The sequence below is a fragment of the Anguilla rostrata genome, chromosome 19, assembly GCF_018555375.3.
Source record: "Anguilla rostrata isolate EN2019 chromosome 19, ASM1855537v3, whole genome shotgun sequence".
Classification (NCBI taxonomy): Eukaryota; Metazoa; Chordata; class Actinopteri; order Anguilliformes; family Anguillidae; genus Anguilla; species Anguilla rostrata.
The window spans coordinates 5,356,363-5,377,376 of NC_057951.1; the positions used below are offsets into that span (position 1 = coordinate 5,356,363).

A 21,014-nucleotide genomic window follows, 5' to 3' on the forward strand; every position below is an offset into this window, starting at 1 on the left:
TGAAGCAATGCAGGTTAAACCTTGCTAATGATTCACATTACTATTTTGATCGCAGGATTGCATGTTTTTGACGAACTTCCTTATTTCTGCTGAGAAGCCACCTGCCCAGGAACACTACGCACAACGCGTCACGCAATTAAGGCCACGTCCACAATGGAGGAGAAACGATCCTTTGCGCTCTGTCGCGTGAGTAGGCTATTAGCAGTGAATGGATTATCAAGATTATAAAAATGCTGAAAGGTTGTGTGGTGGGCTGTACAAATAACAGTGAAGAACACCGACTTTAGGTTTTATGCCCTCCAGTTCAAAAAGTGAGTCAGTTAGGAGAAAAAAGTGGCGTCAGGCCGAAGTGTGGCGGGTGAGTAAAGTTTTTACTAGAAATAAGAGTTAGCTAGGTCGTCTACTTTAGCTGTTGGTAGCACAAGCGATGTTGGTTTAAAATGATTTTCTGGTCTGTTATCTAAGTATTCTAATTAACTAGATAATGAACGTTTCTCCTTTTTGTTGGTTGAGCTAGCCTGCTCTGCATATTGGTGACGGCTTCGTGTTTGGTTACTCGATAGCAAACGTTAACGTTAGCGGCAAATTTTAAAAAGCCGAAGCTAACCTTACTAAAGTGGCGATTTGGTATAAACGAGTTCATGTTCTAAATCAGTCAACGCTAGTGACTACAGTTATTTTGCCATTAAGTAATTAAGGGCTAAGGCCTAAGGGCGTTCACTAAGCGCGGTCAGTGACCAACTACATTCGCCGTTTTGTGATTCCAAACGGTAGGCCTAAATCGTGTTTGGCTGGCGATTAAGCACTGTACAGTGGTCCTGTTGTAATCTCTCCTCATTTTCGAACAGTATGTCCATTTCTGAACAACATACTATTTACTGTCGGTTTTTAATTATTTCTCTGTTGCTGTTCGTCAAATGTGTCGACGCGTTGCTCTAAATTAGCCATTTTCTACCAACGTGTTGGCAGCAAGTTGTGACTTGCCCCACCAACTAACGATAATTCAGAAAACCTGCTTTGTACAGTGCACCAGTTTAATTGCCAAGCAAAATTCTAGGACAGTTTCCTTTAAACATAAATTAATAATTTTCTTCAAATAATCTTTAAGGAACCTTCGAAAAAGTATAGCAAGGGTGGGTGAATGGATGTATGTGTAGCAACAACCAGTAAATAACGTTAATCATTAATTGATGTGTAATGTTTGCATCCTATGGCAGTGCAATGTTGAAAGTCACTGAGCTCTTCAGTACGACCGATTCTACTGCCAATGTTTTTCCATTGAGATTGCATGGCTGTATGATTGATTTTACGCACCTTTTAGCAATTGGTGTGGCTGAAATATCTGAAACCACTCATTAGAAGGGGTGTCTGCATACTTGTATGTTTTTCAATTTTTTGTAATTATTTACACATGATACAATTTATATAAATGCATGAACAGACGTTTGATATCACTCTTATTCATTACAAACGGGTACTTGGATGGGAGACCGCCTGAGAATACCAGGTGCTGTATGCTTTTTTGCGTTTTCACACACGAGGGCGCTGTTTAGCAAGATAAAAGATGACTGAAGAAAAAAATAACGTTGGCGTGTCCTAATTGTAGCCTACAGTCACTCCTAAGATCAGCAAATTAACGCATCAAATTATTCCTTCAACAAAGTTAGTTTTTTATAGAAATAATCATAGTGTCCGACTTCTGCTTACTTCAGTTTCTGTCATTAGCTTTTTTTCAGAACGGGAGAGGGGAGAGGTTCACTATTCATTGATGCAGAGTAGAGTTCCATTATATGCGTATTTGCGAATTATATATGTGCATATTGAACTTATGAAGTAAGTTCCTAGAATGTGCTTACGCTATTTCCATAATGTTATAAGTTAGTTTGGGCATCGCTGCGACTTCTCGGAGTGGTAAAATTATTTTGACGAGTTTCCCATATCTGCACGCATGCGCCGTGTGAGGCGGTGTAAAGCGTCTTTCTCTTGCTCCTGGCTGGTATTTCTGTCTGTTTTAACTCTTCAGATTTACACAGAATACAAGTGAAATTATTAACGACCGTATTTTGTGAGAAATTAATATGAATCGCCTCTAACCAGGATATTTGTATTCAGGATATTTTGTTACCTCTCGCTTTTTCCTGTATGAATATAACTGGCAATATGTCCAGCGTTGCATTATGGGAAATATTTATAAAACTGTGTTTGTCGGAGATAAAATAAATAACGAGCACCAATATTCTGGCTTACGGAATGAAACCGGACAATGTGCACAATCGCTATTTTGCGGCTTTGACAGCTGTGCATGTCGGAAGATGTCATACCCGTATGTGTGAACGGTATGGTGTGGAGTGGGGACGCATCCCGAAATGTGTACAACTTATACTTACCTGGCAGGGGAGATACCATGATCAAGAAGGTGGTTCACCCAGGGCGAGGCTCAGCCATTGCACTCCGGTTGTGCTGACCCCTGCGAATTCCCCAAATGTGGGAATCTCGACTGCATAATTTCTGGTAGTGGGGGACTGCGTTCGCGCTCTCCCCTGATTTTCTGGTGGAAATATAGAAATTTTAATTTTATTTTGGGATACTTAGTGCTCCTAGCATTGGCGTTGCCTGTGAACGGTATATGTATCACCAAATGTGATAAGTGTATTATGTGTGAGCAATGTGGTATAATGTTGATCCAGGAACTAATTTTGTTTTCCTTTGATAATTGTAGCCGTTGCTGAAATATTTGTGATAAACATGGCTTATTGTGAAAGTACTACACATTTCTAATAAAATAATATTCTGTCAAACTTGCAATTGTAATATAGCTTTATTGTATTGAAAGTAACACATCCTTGTTGGTGTGGCTTGGGAAATAGGCTAATTTAATCAGTGAGGCAGATTTTGTAGGTCATCAAGGCTTAGCATTCAGCTGTGTCAGCGGTCTAAAGTGGTTTTGTATTGACTGCGAAAACCATGTTGGCTCCTTTTTTGCTCCAACAGAAAATTCTAGTTTTTTAGCCTAAACTATGCATCATGCCCAGAAACTGGTATTCCCGAAACTGGTATTTTCTATTTGTACGTGTTCTGTTTCATGTTGTGCCAATTTCAGAGTTTCTTTCTGAAAACAGATACCGATCGAAATACTGCAGACTCCTAATCTGCAGTATAGGTTTCTAGCCACATGGAGGCCTCTTTCTTTGCTGCAGTAGCTCACCGGGTTACCTGCTCTTATCCTCTGATAGCTCTGATCCTGTGCAAGTTCCAGCCTCTTTGCTTTCTTTCTTTAGCCTTTTTGTGTAATGTTGTCCAGGCCAGGCAGTATTCTTTTTTTTTTTTTTTTGTGCACACCTTTTTTTTTAGGTGTTATGTCAGAGTAGGAACTCTGTGGAAGATTCACCATTTTGTTTCTCTGGAGGAAGAATCAGTGTTGGTTTAAGATCAGGATAATGGTCTTCTGTAGGCCCTGCTTTAGCCTGTCCATTGTCCTGTCCAATTCCACATCCAGTGCCTGTGTTTGTACGTATTTTTGATTATGTTAGTGTATCTGGTAGGATTGTTTTTGTATGATTAGGTGTGATTCCAGTGCTAGTTTGTACTTTGTACTTGGTAGGATTCTTGCTGCTGAACAAGCTTACTCTACAGGGTTGGAGTCCTGATCGATGTGGTCACTTCTGGCACTACGATCCTTACTTCACTCTAGTGTTTCTTTTGCGCCTCTACATCTTGAAACCTATGCACTTGTTGTACGTCGCTCTGGATAAGAGCGTCTGCTAAATGCCTGTAATGTAATGTAATGTAATATTTTGTCATTTTGGTTTCTTTTGTTGTCTTGTGTGTATTGGGTTTCTTATTATTTTTTTAATGAACGTTGTTGATTACATACAGGGAAAGTAGGATTTTCAGCACTTGTTTTGCTTTTACTTAGCAGACTGTCCGACACTTGGCAATTTGGTAATTCAGAATAACGGCCACTTACAATTCTTAAGCTGTCTTGTGTTGCCTTTGTGCTTGGCTCTGCTGGATAAAACACTTGTAGCTAATTACTTGTGTTGTTTTTAAATATAGAATGTTTATTTTAAAACTGCTGAGAAAATACAAATTAAATGAGACTTGATCACGAAAGTGAAACAAAAACAATTAGTTTGGATACTGTAGCGTTACTTCGTTAGCTTCTTAAACCTTATCAGCCTGTTTGTCTATCGTTTACGGCCACACCACCCTGAGAACGCCCGATCTCGTCTGATCTCGGAAGCTAAGCAGGGTCGGGCCTGGTTAGTACTTGGATGGGAGACCGCCTGGGAATACCAGGTGCTGTAAGCTTTTTTGCGTTTTCACACACGAGGGCGCTGTTTAGCAAAGTAAAAGATGGAAACGGCAAGTATTATTCCATACAGTCCGTGTTATTCACACTGAAATAAATTAAACGTCATTGTATATTAATCATGCAGTCACTCCTAAAATCAGTAAATTAACGCAAAAGTGTTAATTCTACAAAGCTGTTTTTCCCCCGAAGTAATCATATAGCGTCCGACTTCAGCTTGTTTCAGTTTCTGTCATAAGCTTTTTTCTGAACTGGATAGAAGTTAGTTTAACGATTCCCTGATGCGCAGTTTGTGTTCATTATATGTGCATTTGCGAATTATATATGTGCATATTGAACTTAAGCACATTCTCGGAACTTCATACGCTATTTCCATAATGTTAGAAGTTAATTTGGGTTTCGTTGCGACTTCTCGGAGGGGTAATATTATTTGTACGATTTTCACATATCTGCGCGCATGCGCCGTGTGAGGCGGTGTAAAGCGTCTTTCTCTTGCTCCTGGCATTTCTGTCTGTTTTAACTCTTCAGATTTACACAGAATACAAGTGAAATTATCAACGGTCGTATTTTGAGAGAAATATGAATCGCCTCTAACCAGGGAACATTGTATTCGGGATATTTATTACCGCTTGCTTTTTCCTGTATGAATATTCCTGGCAATATGTCCTGCGTTGCATTGTGGGAAATATTTATAAAACTGTGTTTGTCGGAGATAATATAAATAACGAGCACCAGTATTCTGGCTTACGGAATGAAACCGGACAATGTGCACAATCGCTATTTTGCGGCTTTGACAGCTGTGCATGTCGGGAGATGTCATACCCCTATGTGTGAACGGTATGGCGTGGAGTGGGGACGCATCCCGAAATGTGTACAACTCATACTTACCTGGCAGGGGAGATACCATGATCAAGAAGGTGGTTCACCCAGGGCGAGGCTCAGCCATTGCACTCCGGTTGTGCTGACCCCTGCGAATTCCCCAAATGTGGGAATCTCGACTGCATAATTTCTGGTAGTGGGGGACTGCGTTCGCGCTCTCTCCTGATTTTTTGGTGAAAAAATAGAAATTGTTCTGAATGTTTCTGGTGTCATCCCGGGACTAATAATTGTACCGACGCAATAGATGCAGAAATATGTTATAAATATGGCTTATTTTGACAATACTACACATCAAATAAAGGTTACATTCTGTAAAACTTGCATATGTACATAGCTTTATTTTATTAAAAGTAACATACACTTGTTGGTGTTGCTTGTACAATAATTTAGTCAGCGAGACAGCAAGGCTGAACATTAACAGCTATGTCAGTGGTCTAAAGTGGTTTTATATGCACTACGAAAACCATCTTGGCCCATATTTTGCTAGAACAGAAAATTCCAGTGTTCTAGCCAAAATGTACATATATGCCTGAAGATTGGTATTTTCTGTTAACACATCTTCAGTTTATGTTGTGCAAAATTCAGTTTATATCAGAAAACAGATACAGGTATAAGTACTGCAGGCTCCTAATGCACACTATAACTACTGTATGTCATTAAAAGGTGTGCTAAAAACACGCGTGACTTGGTTGTATTTGCATTTATGCTTTAATAAAAATTTTTATATTACACATTCAAATGATTATGAATCATGAAACTGGTTTCAAAATCGGTCTTGGGTCTTGTGTAGCTTTCATTGTGTAAAAGGCTGAGATGTGCGTTCGTTTGTCTAGAAGAGGTGCTCTGTTTAATGAGTTCTGATTTCACTGAACATCAAGAGAGGATCTTTTAGTCATTAGTCTATCCAGTGCTTTTTAATAGCACAGTTATTAAAAATAGCTGAATACTTAACCTACTTTAAGTTTAGCACTTCATTGCCTACTTTTGGATAATATTCTAATTCACGTGTAGCTGAGTGCATGTGTTTTTGTATTTTAAATGTAACATTTTAATACTGTTAAGAAAATATCAATGGGTGAGACGTGCATAACGAAATTTAACGGAAGCAACTATGTTGGAGGTCAATTCCATTATTTGTGTAACTATTTTAACAGTATTAGCTGTAGAGTTTCTCGCTTACGGCCACACCACCCTGAGAACGCCCGATCTCGTCTGATCTCGGAAGCTAAGCAGGGTCGGGCCTGGTTAGTACTTGGATGGGAGACCGCCTGGGAATACCAGGTGCTGTAAGCTTTTGTTTTCCCTCGTTGTCACACACGAGGGCGCTGTTTAGCAAGGTAAAAGATGGGAAACTAACTTATTCACACTGAAGAAAAATTATATGTTGTCCTGTCCTAATTATGCAGTCACTTATCACAACGCATCTGTTTTTCCCTCAACACAGCTGTTTTTTTTGTTGAAATAATATAATGGCTTCCGACTTCAGATTGCTTCAGTTCCTGTCAAGCTTTTTTAAGAGTGAGAAAGCAGGGGTATTTCAGGAAGCAGGATTATTGAAATAAACGATGAACTATGCTGAAAAAAACCTGGAACAGCTGTTTTTACTTGAGCCCATGTTCCAGTTTGGGGAGGGATACGGGGTTTTACTCAGTGCAGATTTCTAGCTAACTCCAGGTTGTCGCGTAAAATATTGGCTAAAGCCATGGAGCAGTCACGATAAAGTTTTGGAAAATCACATCAAACTGAAAAAGCGGCAGTATTTTCAAAAACAGTAATTTATTAAAATGATAGATCTTATACGCAAAACGACTAAAACAACACGCGCAACTGCAACCACAGGAGCGAGTGCCTGAATTTTTTTTCTAAAGATCTGAAACCATTCAGTCAGCTAATATGCAATCATAGATTAATTCAGGAAGGGGCACATACTTTTCACGGCACTGTATACGTAGCGTGTGGCTTGCTTTATTACCGCATCTCGCTCTCAACTGACTGCGGCCAGTAGGCATATCTAGCAACAAGCAGCTACGCAAGTGAAAATGAGTTTTCTATCTAGTTAACACGGATGTGCATTTGTTACTGAGTGAGAATCTCGTTAGTTTGTTTGGTTTGTTTGTTTGTGCACTAAACTGGGATTGTATCATTAGCTACACACACTGAATGTGACTGACTCCCGGAAGTGACGTGTTCTATTTTTCCGCTCTGCTGTTTTCTGCCTCTAAAGAATTCAGTCAGAGGTGGAGGCCGAGTTGAAAATGGCCGACGGCGTGGATCATATCGACATTTACGCGGATGTAGAAGAAGAATTTACACAGGTAGCGTGCAATGTTTATTTATTATTTACACCGTGCACATATTTATCCACGCGTGGGTGCAAGTGTAGTTTTGCACGCCGAGAAACGAATGCGTAGTTTTCCGATTTGTACGCGAAAGGGCAACGAAAATCTGGTGCAGTGGATGTTCTGTTTTTGTGGAGCTGGAGAGGGACCTCGGGGGAGTTTCTCATCAGTCTGTATTTGAAATGCTCGTTGGTGTTAGTGAGACTCGCAACATTTGTGTCTGCTGAATTGTTCTGTTTCGTCCTTGTTTTGTGCGTTACAAATGTAGATTTAAGAGCGCATTTGGTGTTGGGACGGTGTGTGTGTGTGTGTATGTGTGTGTGTGTGTTGTTGAAAGAGACAGGCAGGCCCTGTTTGGTCAACCTGTGTTTAGCTGGCTATTGCTAAACGACCGGGGCTCTTCGGCCGCCAACTTTAGCTAATGTTGACCAGCTACTTGACAAGGGTAGCGAGCTCCCTTCATGTAAATTATTTCGCTAAATAAGTTTTTACTTTTTTCCAAGTGTCACGGGAACACGTCGCTTATATTGACGTGTTCCAGATAAGTGACACATTGATTCTGCTCTTGTTGCACGAGCTAATGAACTAACATAGAAAATCTATTATCTGCATTTTCAGTTAGTTTAACGAGAGCATTTTTATATCCTACTGACGTTCTATTTACTATTAACGTTGGGTGACCTAGGCAAACAAAGGTTCTCTGCGTGCTGGGTACTCTCCCGACATGCTTTCTTGTTATGTTTTTGTCCATCCACTTTACTAGTTTTTCTGTAGCCTAATGTTGGGCAAATCATGTCAGCGAAGGTTGCTCAGTTATTTATTCATTTGAATCTACGCATGCTGATATTATGTACGGTACGAGAACAAAAAAAACCAATAGATTTTCTGAAATATAATTTTGTGTGTGCACATCAATGCGCGTAAAAATGTAAAGTCTAACTGAATGTATGTTTTGTTTTATGGTATCCTTATTGAATGTTGTATATGTATTGAATGGTCCTTTCCTTCATAACCTTTAAAATGCTGTCGTGTGTGCAGCTTACAATTACTAAACTGACACCTCTGTTTCTTGTAGCAGTTGTGTTCAGGTAGACCCGAACAGCTGGCTGAAAGATTTCCATCACTCGTTCCAGAAAGTTCTGCCATGTGTTTCCTCCATCCCTGAACTCAGCCAGCTGATTTCAGTAATTCAATAGTTTTGTTCCAATCACCTGAATATCAGGAAATTCAGGCGATTGGAACAAAATACTGGGGAGGACTTTTACTTTCTGAACCTGGATTTTTCCACCAAACGCCTAAAGGGATTTGCTGGCTTGTGTCCACCAATCGGCTGGTTGTAAATGAGGACAGCTGTCCTTCATCCAGTTGCCCGTGAGACCAGAGCGTTATTGGACACGGCGTCCGCACGCCGCGCGTCAAATTTAATCCATCGCCGGTCACAGCTGTGCTCGAGTAAAGAGAACCCTATCAGTTCACCCCCCCTTTGCCGAGTCCAACTCGCATGTCACTCGCAAGGGAAACCCGGCCCAAATGAAGTGAGTTTCTCAGCTGCGGGGCTAGCGCGTCGGAGCGAGGCTCCCGGTTTGGCGCCGACGTTCGTCCGGGGTCGGGTTGGGTCGGGTTCGAGCCGGCCCGGGTGCGGTCGGGGCCAGGCGCCCGAAATAACCGAGGTGCGCCGCTTCCGTACTTCACCCGGGGCCTGGCCGGTTACGACTGGGAGGAGAGGAGAGAGGGGCGGGGCGTCTCCAGGTGGCGGGGCGTCTCCGGGGGACTCTCGCTGCCTGTCATCCTTACTCACCTGGGGGGGGGGGGGGAGGGGGGGGGACGTGCCGTGTGCCAGCGCTCTGGGCGCATATTCCCCCGGCACCCCACAAATAGAACTGCCTCCCCCATCCACCATGCCCCGCAGGTAATACCGCCCTCGTCCAGGTCGGTCCCTTGGCGGATGCAATGGTGTGATGTAAGTGGGGTTGGCCTGTTCGGCGAAACAGTCTCGACCGAAGATCACGAGTAGCTGTTTAGTTGAATCAGGTGTTTGTAGTGGCTTTTTTTTTTTGGCTGAGATTAGAGAGGCCCCGTTCTTGGGGGAAACGCAAGGTCAGCAGCCTGAAGACTGTGTGATATCTATGGTGTGAATTTCCTGTTACGGAACTCGGGGATCCAGGTGTCGCTAACGGCTCGCTAACGTCCGTCGCCGCGCTGCTTTTCTGCCTGCCCCGCAGGACGCGGAGTACGACGTCCACGACCTGTACGATGAGGTCATCTCGCCCTCCGCCAACAACGGGGACGCCCCGGAGGACCGGGACTACCTGGACGCCCTCCCCCCGGCCGTGGGCGGGGAGGGGGGCAAGGGGGCCCCGCCCAACGTGGTCTACACCTACACGGGCAAGAGGATCGCCCTGTACATCGGCAACCTGACGTGGGTGCGTTCGAAGATCTTGGCCTACGTCCCCCGTTCCGCCATCTTGGTCTGCCTTTTCTGTAGCGGGTCTTTGTTTTTGGTTGCAACTGTGGGCGGGTCTAATTTTCGGCTTGTGCCCTCTCTTCCCAAGTGGACGACTGACGAGGATTTGACGGACGCCATTCGGTCGGTCGGCATCAACGACGTGCTGGAGATCAAGTTCTTCGAGAACCGAGCCAACGGCCAGTCCAAAGGGTGAGGCTCTCCTGTAGTACTGTGTGGTCTATGAGGTGTAAAATAGTCACTGGCTCTCCCGTAGTACTGTGTGGTCTATGAGGTGTAAAATAGTCACTGGCTCTCCTGTAGTACTGTGTGGTCTATAAGGTGTAAAATAGTCACTGGCTCTCCTGTAGTACTGTGTGGTCTATAAGGTGTAAAATAGTCACTGTCTCTCCTGTAGTACTGTGTGGCCTGTAAGGTGTAAAACAGTCTTTGCTGCAGCACTGCGTCTAACCCGTGCGTGTGGGACCGCGCCCACAGGTTCGCCCTGGTCTGCGTGGGATCGGAGGCCTCCTCCAGGAAGCTGCTGGAGCTGCTGTCCAAGCGGGAGCTCCACGGCCAGAACCCCGTCGTCACGCCCTGCAACAAGCAGTCTCTCAGTCAGTTTGAAATGCAGTCCAGGAAAAGTATGTGGAGCAGAAGCGCAGCGCTCTGCCCTTACTGCAGCCGCAATGCGACACTGCACGTACTGCAGCAGCAATGCGGCACTGCACGTACTGCAGCAGCAATGCGGCACTCTGCCCTTACTGCAGCCGCAATGCAACACTGCACGTACTGCAGCAGCAATGCGGCACTCTGCCCTTACTGCAGCCGCAATGCAACACTGCACGTACTGCAGCAGCAATGCGGCACTCTGCCCTTACTGCAGCCGCAATGCAGAACTACATGCATTGCAGCGGAAATGCAACACTTTGCTCGTGCTGCGGCAGCAGTTCGAAACTGCACGTGCTGCAGCAGCAATGCGACACTGCACGTACTGCAGCGCCAGTGCAGCATTTTGCCCTTGGCGCAGTGCAACACTGCGTGCACTGCAGCAGAAATGCAACACTGCATGCACTGCAGCTGGCATGCAACACATTGCGCGCGCTGCAGCAGCAACGCAACGCTGCACGCGCTGCAGCGGCGACGCAACAGTCTGCACTAGCCGCCGCAGTGGCAGCGTCTTACTGCCAGTTTGCATGTCCATCCTTTATCGCCTGGGATGCTCATCCATTCAGCTAATGTAACTGAAGGAACTGCTGTGCTAGGGGAACAGCAGTTTGCATGCTCTGTGTGAACGACTGCGGAAAGTGCTCCGATTGGCTTTTTAAAGGGGGCTCTCCGCAGGCTGTAAATGACCTGCATAGCACTCCGTGTTAATGGTGCACGGAGTCATGTGATCAGATTTAGATTTTTGCCCCCTTTCAAATGCAAGTTTGGCACTTTGAGTTCAGATGGGAGCAGAGCAATGATGCATTGTGGGATACTGTGGCAAGGTTAATGTTCTCGTGTCCTCCACTCCCCCCTACAGGCACGCAGTCAGGGCAGATGTCTGGCGAGGGCAAGGCCGGCCCCCCTGGCATAGGCCCCCGCGGGGGCTTCCCCCTCGGCAGGGGGAGGGGGCGCTTCCCCGGCCCCCCCGGCCCCGGAGGTGACCGGTTCCCGGGCCCCGTGGGACCAGGAGGGCCCCCCCCACATTTCCCAGGTGAGCTCTGGCCCCGCCCTCTAGGAGCCCAGCCTACGGAAACTGCAGCGATGGAGGGTACCTCTCGCCTCCTCCTCCTGGCCGCCCCCCGCCCCCCCCCCCTCGGAAGCTGCCTGTCCCGCCCCCTTTGTCCTCCACCTCCTTTTTTTTTGGGAGGAGGGGGCAGGATTTAGCTACGGCGCACTCTCTCTTGCTCTCTCTCCCACCCTCTCTCCATCCTGCTCTTTCTCTCTCTTCCTCCCTCTCCCCCTTTCACTCTCAACCCTTTCTCTTTCCCTCTTTCTCTTCGCCATTTCTTCCTCTTATCCTACTTTCTCTCTCTCCTCCCCCCCTTCTCTCTCTCCTTTCTCTCCTCCCTCCCTCTCCCTCCCTCCCTCTCTCTTTCTCTCTCCCCCTTCCCTCTCTTGTGTAGCCGCTGGCTGAGGTGAAGCGGGGTGCCAGTGGTGACTGTGCTTTTTTCCTCCCACTAGGGCCTGGGATGAGGTCCTCGGAGCTCGTTCCCCATAGGCACCAGGACAGCCATCTGATGGAAATGAATTTCAATTGCTTCCAGCCGGGGAGGGATGGGAGCTGGCGACCCAGAGGTGAAACAGCCTCCTCTCCGACCCGTAGCGCGTTAAGACTGACACCCCCCCCGCCCCTCGTGCCCAAACAACACCCCCCCGCACCCCTTCTTATGTTTCCTTCTCCCCCGGGGAAGGAACCTCGACTGAACCCCCACCCCCACGACCCGGCTGTCTCTGGTGCTCTTGCTTCATCCTCAGGGGTGTAATACCCCGTGTTCGCCCACAGGGGGCGTTTGGGTGAGCGGTGTATCGGTGTACTTTACTGTATTTGACCATCGTTTATAGCAGCGTTTAAGCCCCCAACCAAGCCAGAAAGCCTAGAATATTCCATGTCTGAGAGAGTTAGCGGTCACGTGCCCAAGCTGGCCGTGCCTTGCCCCTAAGCAGCGCACTTCTGTTTGTTTAGGTTATTCTCCTGAACCCCGCCCCCTGGTGTGTGCTTTAAGGGAGGTGTCCGGGTCCCCCCCGTTCCACTCTCCTGCGGCACGGTGACTTCTCGCATCCCAGATAACACCGCAAACTTAGAATTTTGGGATCGGTCAAAGTACTTCAAAAAAAGGATTGACGACAACTTGCCTTTACTTCTGTATCGATTTTCCTGAACGAGGTTTCCGTCGGCAACAGGGCGTGATGCTGATGTCTTGGCCTGATGCTGATGTGGCACTGTTACAAACTGATACCACTGCAGTGCTACTGAAACCTAGCAGCATTAGGCTGGGGCTTATGCAAGTTAGTTATAGCAGGTTTTCTTCGCCTCTTAACAGGAGCTTGTAATGGAGAGGGGATAGGGCTTTGTGACTACTCTCCCTTTGTTTCCCTCTCTCTCCTTCTCTCTCTCACTCTTTCTCTCCTACTCCCTCTCCCTCTCTCACGCTTGTCTTCCCCTCTGCCTCTCGGTGTCTCTCGCGCGCTAACTCTGCGATGCTCGGACCTGTCCAGCACTTGGCTCCAAGGGCCACTCTGGTGAACCTTTTAGGTGTGACATCACAAATGTGTGACATCACAAATATGTGATGAGAACATTCTAAACTGAACATTCTACTGCTGATGTCACAAGCCACTGCTGCTGACTGAATGCACTAGAGTTCTAGAACACTGACTTAAAATTATTTGGGGGCGGGGTGGGGAAACGTTCCTAAAAATCTACCCTTCAAATGGTTTTAAACCCTGATCCTGACCCCGACCGTCCTGTGACACGGTTCAAACTGATCCAGGGTCAGCGGTTGGCGGTGGCGCGGTCAGGCGTGTGAACGAGCCTGACCACAGGCTGCACGTCCCGAATATCAGCGCCCCGCTTTGACCTCTACCCCTCGGTCGCTCTCTCCGCATGGCTTGAGCCGCTTGGTTTCAACATGTGCGCAGTGGACGCGCCTCGCATGTAAAAAAATGCAGTATGCTACCGCAAAGCTGGCAGCGTCATGTAAACGGCGGGTCCCATTTTGGCTCTCCAGGTAAAGAGTCAAACCTGAAAGACGGGAATCTCTGGCCTGCCTTTGGCTGTGTTCATTTCCATACACACATAGCGGTTACCGAGCAGCCGAGCCAGACGTTCTCTGCTCTTAATTGGAGTTAGCAGAGCCGTTTTGTGTTGACCTTGCCGGGTGAAATGTTTGCGCTTCGCGATGGGAGAGCGAGGCTTCGCGAACCTTTGTAACAGTTAAGGCTCTGCAGTGATGTCGGCGACCGGCTTGTATAAACCGGTCGAACCCCGCGAACGAAGGTCAGAGTCCCTGATAACGCGTGAGACCCATTTTGCAGTTAAAAAAATCGCAGGTCTGGACGTAATGAGTGCGTCCAGTTCCATTCGAACAGGAACGCGTAGAATGTTCTGGGCCCTGTTTGACGAAGCGGAATTACTGAGTTAGCTGGATAACTGCGCTGAGAAAAACCCGGAACCCTCCCCAAAAAGTTATCCAGCTAACTCTCTAATCCTGTTTCATGAAATTCCCCCTGGTCTTCAGTTTGGTGCAGCTGGGTAATCATGGGGGGGTTGTTTTGTGTGTTTTGTTCACTTTTTCAGGAGGCCTGCAAGGACCACCTCGTCCCCCACCTGGTCCCCCGGGCCCCCCAGGTCCCCCCGGGCCCCCTCCGCCAGGACAGGGTCTTCCCCCGCCCCTGTCGGGGCCCCCGAACCGAGGCGACCGCCCCCCGCCCCCGGTGATGTTCCCGGGCCAGTTCGGCCAGCCGCCGATGGGCCCCATCCCCCCGGGCCCCCTCCCCCCGTCCCGGGCTACGGCCCCCCTCCGGGGCCCCCCCCGCCGCAGCAGGGCCCGCCCCCTCCGGGGCCGTTCCCCCGCCCCCGGGGCCCATCGGCCCGCCCCTCGCCCTGGCCCCGCCCCCGCACATGCCCGGCCCGCCCCCCGGAGCCCCGCCCCCGGCGCCCCACGTCAACCCCGCTTTCTTCCCGCCGCCCGGCAACAGCAACATGCCGTCGTCCGACAGCCGGGGCCCCGCTCCCAACGACCCGTACGGGCGCCCGCCCCCCTACGACCGGGCAGACTTCGGTCCCGCCGGCAGGTACGTGTCAGACCAGCCCCGCCCCCCTTCCAAAAAACGGGCGCAGGGCTGGGAACACTTTTTTTTTTTTTACCACCTGAGATGTTTTGCTTAATTCTCCAGTTATGCTTGTTATGAGTTTTTCTGTCTCAAGACTGCCTCTGGCTGTGATTTGCAAGTCCCGATTAGCATAGTGTGAAGCTGCGTGTGCGAAATAGTTGCAGAAAATGCTGTTTCAGAAACGCGCTGAAGGAAGCGAGCGGTGTCTGATCTGAGCTGATCTTCAGCTCTGCTCGTGCCCTGTTAACGAGAAATTTGATTCACGACATTTGAGATCTTGACTTCGAGTGCCCTCTCTAAGCAATACTAATAAAAAAACGGTGTATTTCGCAGACATGCTGTTTAACGGATTTAACAAGATTGTAGCTGCGGTAACCTTGCTTCCACTGAAATCGTGTCCTTGAAAATGTGTGTGTGTGTGTGTGTGTGTGTGTGTGTGTGTGTGTGTGTGTGTGTGTGTGCGTCTCATCCTGAGGCTTGTATGTTGGTTGTGCTGTTGTACTGGGATAGTTACCTTGAGGGTGTTTTTATAGATGGATTTACAGTGAGGAATGCAATCATTTATGGTGAGGTGTTGACAGTGTTTAGTGTGCTGCGACTAAACTGATCCATAGATCAGCGGGTGGGCCGACGTTTCCCGCAGCACTCAGTCATAACAGCCGTGCCCCCCCCCCACCCTCCTCCGGGAGTTCTCTCGCTCTGTCCTTCTGCCATCTCTCTCTCTCTCTCTCTCCCACGTCGCTGACCCCCCCTGCCCCGTCCTCTTCCTCCCCGCTCAGGGAAATGGAGGCCGCTCGCACCCCTCTGAGCGAGGCCGAGTTCGAGGAGATCATGAACCGCAACCGGGCCATCTCCAGCAGCGCCATCTCCAGGGCGGTGTCCGACGCCAGCGCAGGTGGGTCCCGCCCACGCACGCACGCACCGGCCAATCGCCGTCCTCCCCTTGGCCGGCCGGCCAATCGCGGTCCTGCCCGTAACCGTTTTAACGGTCCCCCCCCCCCCCTTGTGCAGCGGACTACGGCAGCGCCATCGAGACCCTGGTGACGGCCATCTCCCTGATCAAGCAGTCCAAGGTGTCTGCGGACGACCGGTGCAAGGTGCTGATCAGCTCGCTGCAGGACTGCCTGCACGGCATCGAGTCCAAGTCCTACGGCTCGGCGTCCAGGTGAGCCCCCGTCGCCTCCCCCTCCCCCCCCACGGGACCGGCTGAGGCCCCTCGCCTCCCCCTCCCACCGGCCCGGCTGAGGCCCCTCGCCTCCCCCTCCCTCCGGCCCGGCTGAGGCCCCGTCGCCACCCTCCACGGCCGGCTGAGCCTCCCTCCTCTCCACGGCCGGGGCCCCCTTGCCTGCCCCCACAGGCCCGTGCACTCTCCTGGGAGCGGAGAGGCCTCCTGTGCACTGTATACAGTGTGTGTGTGTGTGTGTGTGTGTGTCCTGTGTCTGCGTAGAGCACAACCACGGCATACACAGCAGAATGTAGGTTGCGTATTGTCTATGTGTGTTCAGTATATATAGTGTGTGTGTGTTCGGTATAAGCAGTGCGTGTGCGCAGTTTGATGTGTTATGGGTTTGCAGTTTGATGTGTGTGTGTGTGTGTGTGTGTACTGCACGTGTCTGCAGTTTATGAAGTGTGTGTGTATGTAGTGTGTGCTGTATGCTTGTGTGTGTGTGTGTGTGTGTACTGCAGCATTACTGCCCGTGTTGTGGTTTTATGAGCTCCTCCCTCCCCCCCCCCCAGGCGGGAGCGGTCCAGGGAGAGGGACCACAGCCGGTCCCGGGAGAAGAGCCGACGGCACAAGTCGCGCAGCCGCGAGCGCCACGAGGACTACTACCGCGAACGCAGCCGCGAGCGCCACCGCGACCGCGACCGGGAGAGGGACCGCGACCGCGAGCGAGAGTACCGCCACCGCTAAGGGGGGGGACAGGTGCGTAACCCCGCCCCCTTTCCCATGATCCCCACCCCTCACCCCTCTCGCCCCGCAGGAGGCCATGCGAGCGGTGCATTGTGGGGACTGGGCTGAAGATGGGCCACCAGGTCAGGTAGGTGCAGCCGACACGGTGAGTAGCTTTCTTGACAGGTGCGCGCGTGTGTGTGTGTGTGTGTTAGTGTGTGTGTTTGTCTGCTGTTACATGGCTTGTGAGGACATCCAGTCATTTATAGCACAGCTGTCTGTGAGTGCAGGCACTCCAGTGAAGCGCAGGGTCTGCTGGGTCTTAAAATTTACGACCAGCTCAGCCGCAAGAAACCAGGTGAGGTGAGTTTACCGTGTGAGTACGCTACTTAGTTTGATCAGTGAGTAAGCTGTGAGTAAGAACTGTGGCCAGCAGACCATGTGGCTCTGCAGGACCAGGGTTGAAAACCCTTTCTTAGTAAATCCTAGTGAAAGTAAGCCCTGGCTGATCTTTGATTTTTGGAGTGCAGTCACGTCCAATCACATCCTGTATGCAGGGTGGAAAGTTAACATTTGAAAACGGCACTTTAATTTCTGTTAAATATAAATAATATCTCGTTACTGTCCACTGCTAATATTGTTTCTGTTCTTCGTGTTTGATCTAACCAAGGGCAACGGCCTAGCTCCACCTTGTGCTATACCGTCCTGGCAAACAAACGTCTTTTGACCGAACCATGAACAGGGAATTTTCAGCTGGTCTCGATGGGCACAGGGTTCGATTAAACGGTTCTGTAAGGCCTCACCTGTCTATTGATCCATTGACTCCCAACCCCACAGTGCTGCTCGTGTTTGTAAGCTGACCACTGTTAAGATGAGTACATGCATACGATCGTGTGTAGCTCACCTTGGAAATGTCTTTTGGTTGAACCCTGGAGTCCCTAGAACGTGTTCTTTCCTCCATTTGTTATTTTAGAAAAACGAAATTTCCAGGATTATTAAGAGTGGGAAGATTTGACAGGAAAAAAAAATTGCCAGTGATTGATTTTAATCTCATGTTCATTGGTTAAAAAGCTGCCTGTATGTTTTATAGTCCTCAACCCTAACCGTAAAAATGTTTTTTTTTGTTCTTTATTTTTGTTTTGATGTGTTTTTAAAAATGCTACTAGCTACTAGTCAAGCTTGTATAGTATATTGTTAAGTATTTTTGTGTGTGTGTACGAGCGTGTGAGGTAGAGACTGAGATCTATTTGTACTCCCATTTAGATTTAAAATGTCTTTGCTGTCTTTTTAGACCTGTTCTGCCATTCGTATTGCTGCCTTTAGCGACAGAATGAGAATTGTAAACACAGTACTCTTCTGTGGCCTACGGGGGGTTAGTAGCCAGCTTGGACGAAACTGCCATTCTTGTCAATTTTATGTGTTTCAAAGGATTGAAATATTGCATCGTAAAATTATCTGTTGCCCCACACGATTATAACAGCCTGTTGCTGTTAGGGAATATATTTGTGGTGAAATGAAGTCTAAACTGTTTCAGTAAGGTCAAAAGTTCTTTAACAACTTTGCGTTTTTGAAAAGCCGTTTATTTAGTGCTACAGAATGCCCAAAAATCCGCACCTTGTTTGTTTGCACCCTTCGACGTATTATTGGAAACGGTTACCTTACCGACGTGTTTTTAATATTCTGCGCTGTTAAAAGGTTTTCAGAGATCTTTGTCCCTCTTCGTCATTTGTGGGGACTCTTCCTCTGAGTACGGCAGACGGGGAGCACTTCTCGTTCGTTTTTTTTTGCGCGGCGATGGTAATTTATCGTCGACCTGCCTGCTCGTATCGAGGGCGGAAGAGTCGCCGTAAAATGGCTGCCGGTTTTTATTTGTATTTATTTTTATTTATTTACACTGCGCACTGAGTAATGTTGTGTGGCTCAACGTGATTGACACTATTTTGCGAGAAAATAGCGTGTTTCGATTTGTTTTATTTTTTTTTTTTGTTTTGTTCTTCGCCCCCAAAACTTGGAGTGTGAATTATGCATGTTCCGTCCGTTGTGAGGTTTTTTGGCTTTTTCCCCAAAAATATTTTCCTGAAGGTTCCGAGATTTAAACATCAGTCTATGGAATTTGGCTTCAGGTACAGTACAGGCCATAAGTATTAGGCGACGTGTGTTTTAAAAAAATATATAAATAAAAAAAGTAAATAAAAACTTTAGGTAGAGAAGAATTTGGTCCATTTTTGCGCATTCATTGGATAACAAACCAAGTACAAACTTTTATTCAATTCTACCTACAATAACAATAACTTATTGTAAATAAGGAGGCTATTTTGAGAAAAGTCAAGTGTAATATTATTTTTGAAGTAAAACTTATCTTTCTGTGTTATTATAGAAAAAAATAGTTTATACTTTGGTTTGTTATTCGGTAAATGTGCATATTAGCTGAAGTCTTCTCTACTGAAAGTTTTTCTTTTTATAAAACCACTGGTGGCCTAATTGTTTTGGCCGGTGTTTCTGCCTGGATGAACAGGATTAATACATACATGTGGCCCTATTTGTACTTTGGCACTTGTGTGTGTGTGTATATATATATTTTAAAAAGCAAAAATATTCACTTGCGTGTAATGCTGAAGTTACCATTTTCAACACTGTCTGTCTGTTTCACGGATAGGTTCTTCCGCATTTTTCAGACCACTATGCTTGCGTGGATTCATTTGTTTACCGGGTGAAATGGTAGAAAGTTGTTTGTATTGCATTTCGGGAGGGTACAATAATCATTGTAATGAATACCTTAGGTAGTCGCTATATATCAAAAAAATTTAATGTATTGCGGTATTGTGTAATCTTTCTTAATTTGTTTTCTTTAAAGTGATTCTTCATAATTGAACCCCGTAGGGTTTTCTGCATATATTTGGAATGTAGTCTTCGTGCCTATATATTTATGATACGAGTTATTAATGTTTCAAAGTTTCATCAGAATGCATAAATGTGATATAATTATATACAATATTGCATATTTAACCTAAAACTAGTCTTGGCCCTTTTGGATTCTTTTTTTTGTTTTGTTTTTACCTGTAAATTAGTGTGGCAAGCTTTGTATTCATTGGAAATATTTGTGTTTGGAGGACAGTTTTAAACTGGTGGAGCAGCTGCCTAACTTGGGTGTTTTTGTAATCTCCTTGATTGGATTGTAACATGATTTATCTGAAATAGCTACTTTTCCAAATTTGGACTTCTCACACCTGTCCAATGGTTCCAGTTATTCACAAATCTGGTAGAGGTGCCAATGGAAGATGAAGTCCAGATTTGGAGGTTATTGGAGGTTTTTGTGTACAGTTGCCCAAGCTTTGGACTTCATCTCCCATCATTCCACTTGTGATGTGTAATAATTTTGATACCAAACTCAACCCTCTGGCCACTTCCCTTAAAAACCATTGTACAAGTGTGCTGGTGCCCCCTAGTGACTGGAAAAATCCAGGGCTAATGCACCCTGTCCTATGGTCGAAAATACAAACATTGTTAAAAAGTTTGTCAGCCCCTTCAGAATACAAAATATATGGGTATTGTACCAGTTTTGGACTTCAAGCTAGGAACACCTACTGGTGTCGAGTACGCTAGAATGTCATCCCGAAAAGAGGGAGGAGTATGCGTTTTAACTGACCAATCAACCGGGTGTATGTGTTTTAATTGACGTTTGTGAACAGAGCGAATGTGTTCTTGTCTGTGCTTCTTCGCCCCAGTCTCCTTAGGGTGTAGCCTCTGTGAAGAGCTGTTGTGTAACTCCTGTCGGTCTGAACGTTAACGCGACCTTAACGTTTCGTTTGGCCCCCCCCCCCCAGGTGTTTACGCTCAGCCGAAATGACTAGCTGCTTTTCTGCCTCGCCCGTAGGTCACCTGTGATGTGTTCTCCATGCCGAGAGACCCTTGCTTTATTCCGAGAGGTTGAATTTTCTCTCTTGAGTAACCCCGCGCTCTGTGGCTACACATTGGCTTGGATGTGTGTGTCGTTTGTTCTTATTTCAATACGACCTTTTGGAGTTCAGAGGGGAATTTCACCTCAGGATGAGTAGGCTGGACGCGAACCGCTCGCTGGTTTCGTTACAAAACGGACGAAGGCGAGGCCAAATTACGACCCAGTCTGATTTCGGGCCACTCACCAACCGCCGTTTGATGCTTTAAATGTTTAATGCTGAGAACAATGCTAGCTTATTTTGTTGCGAGGCCGCCTCAATCGCAGCTCTTTCCAAACTGGTTTGGGCCTCCGCTTTCTAAATCCTGGCCGCAAGCAGCACATGCTTTTCCTCAGAACAATCGGCACGTTTCGGTACGTGTTGGCTTTGG

At 47.3% G+C, this 21,014-nt stretch overlaps 4 non-coding genes and 1 pseudogene across 4 annotated transcripts; all 5 read left to right on the top strand.

Moving 5' to 3' along the window:
- Window positions 1-212: 212 nt before the first annotated feature.
- LOC135245901 (cleavage and polyadenylation specificity factor subunit 6-like) lies at window positions 213-19,265 on the top strand (annotated as a pseudogene).
- LOC135246155 (U1 spliceosomal RNA) lies at window positions 2,380-2,543 on the top strand. The gene has a single exon (XR_010327520.1). It is a non-coding gene; the product is annotated as a U1 spliceosomal RNA (small nuclear RNA).
- LOC135246154 (5S ribosomal RNA) lies at window positions 4,193-4,311 on the top strand. The gene has a single exon (XR_010327519.1). It is a non-coding gene; the product is annotated as a 5S ribosomal RNA (ribosomal RNA).
- On the top strand, window positions 5,193-5,356 carry LOC135246156 (U1 spliceosomal RNA). The gene has a single exon (XR_010327521.1). It is a non-coding gene; the product is annotated as a U1 spliceosomal RNA (small nuclear RNA).
- LOC135246149 (5S ribosomal RNA) lies at window positions 6,366-6,484 on the top strand. Its single transcript, XR_010327515.1, has one exon. It is a non-coding gene; the product is annotated as a 5S ribosomal RNA (ribosomal RNA).
- Window positions 19,266-21,014: the final 1,749 nt, after the last annotated feature.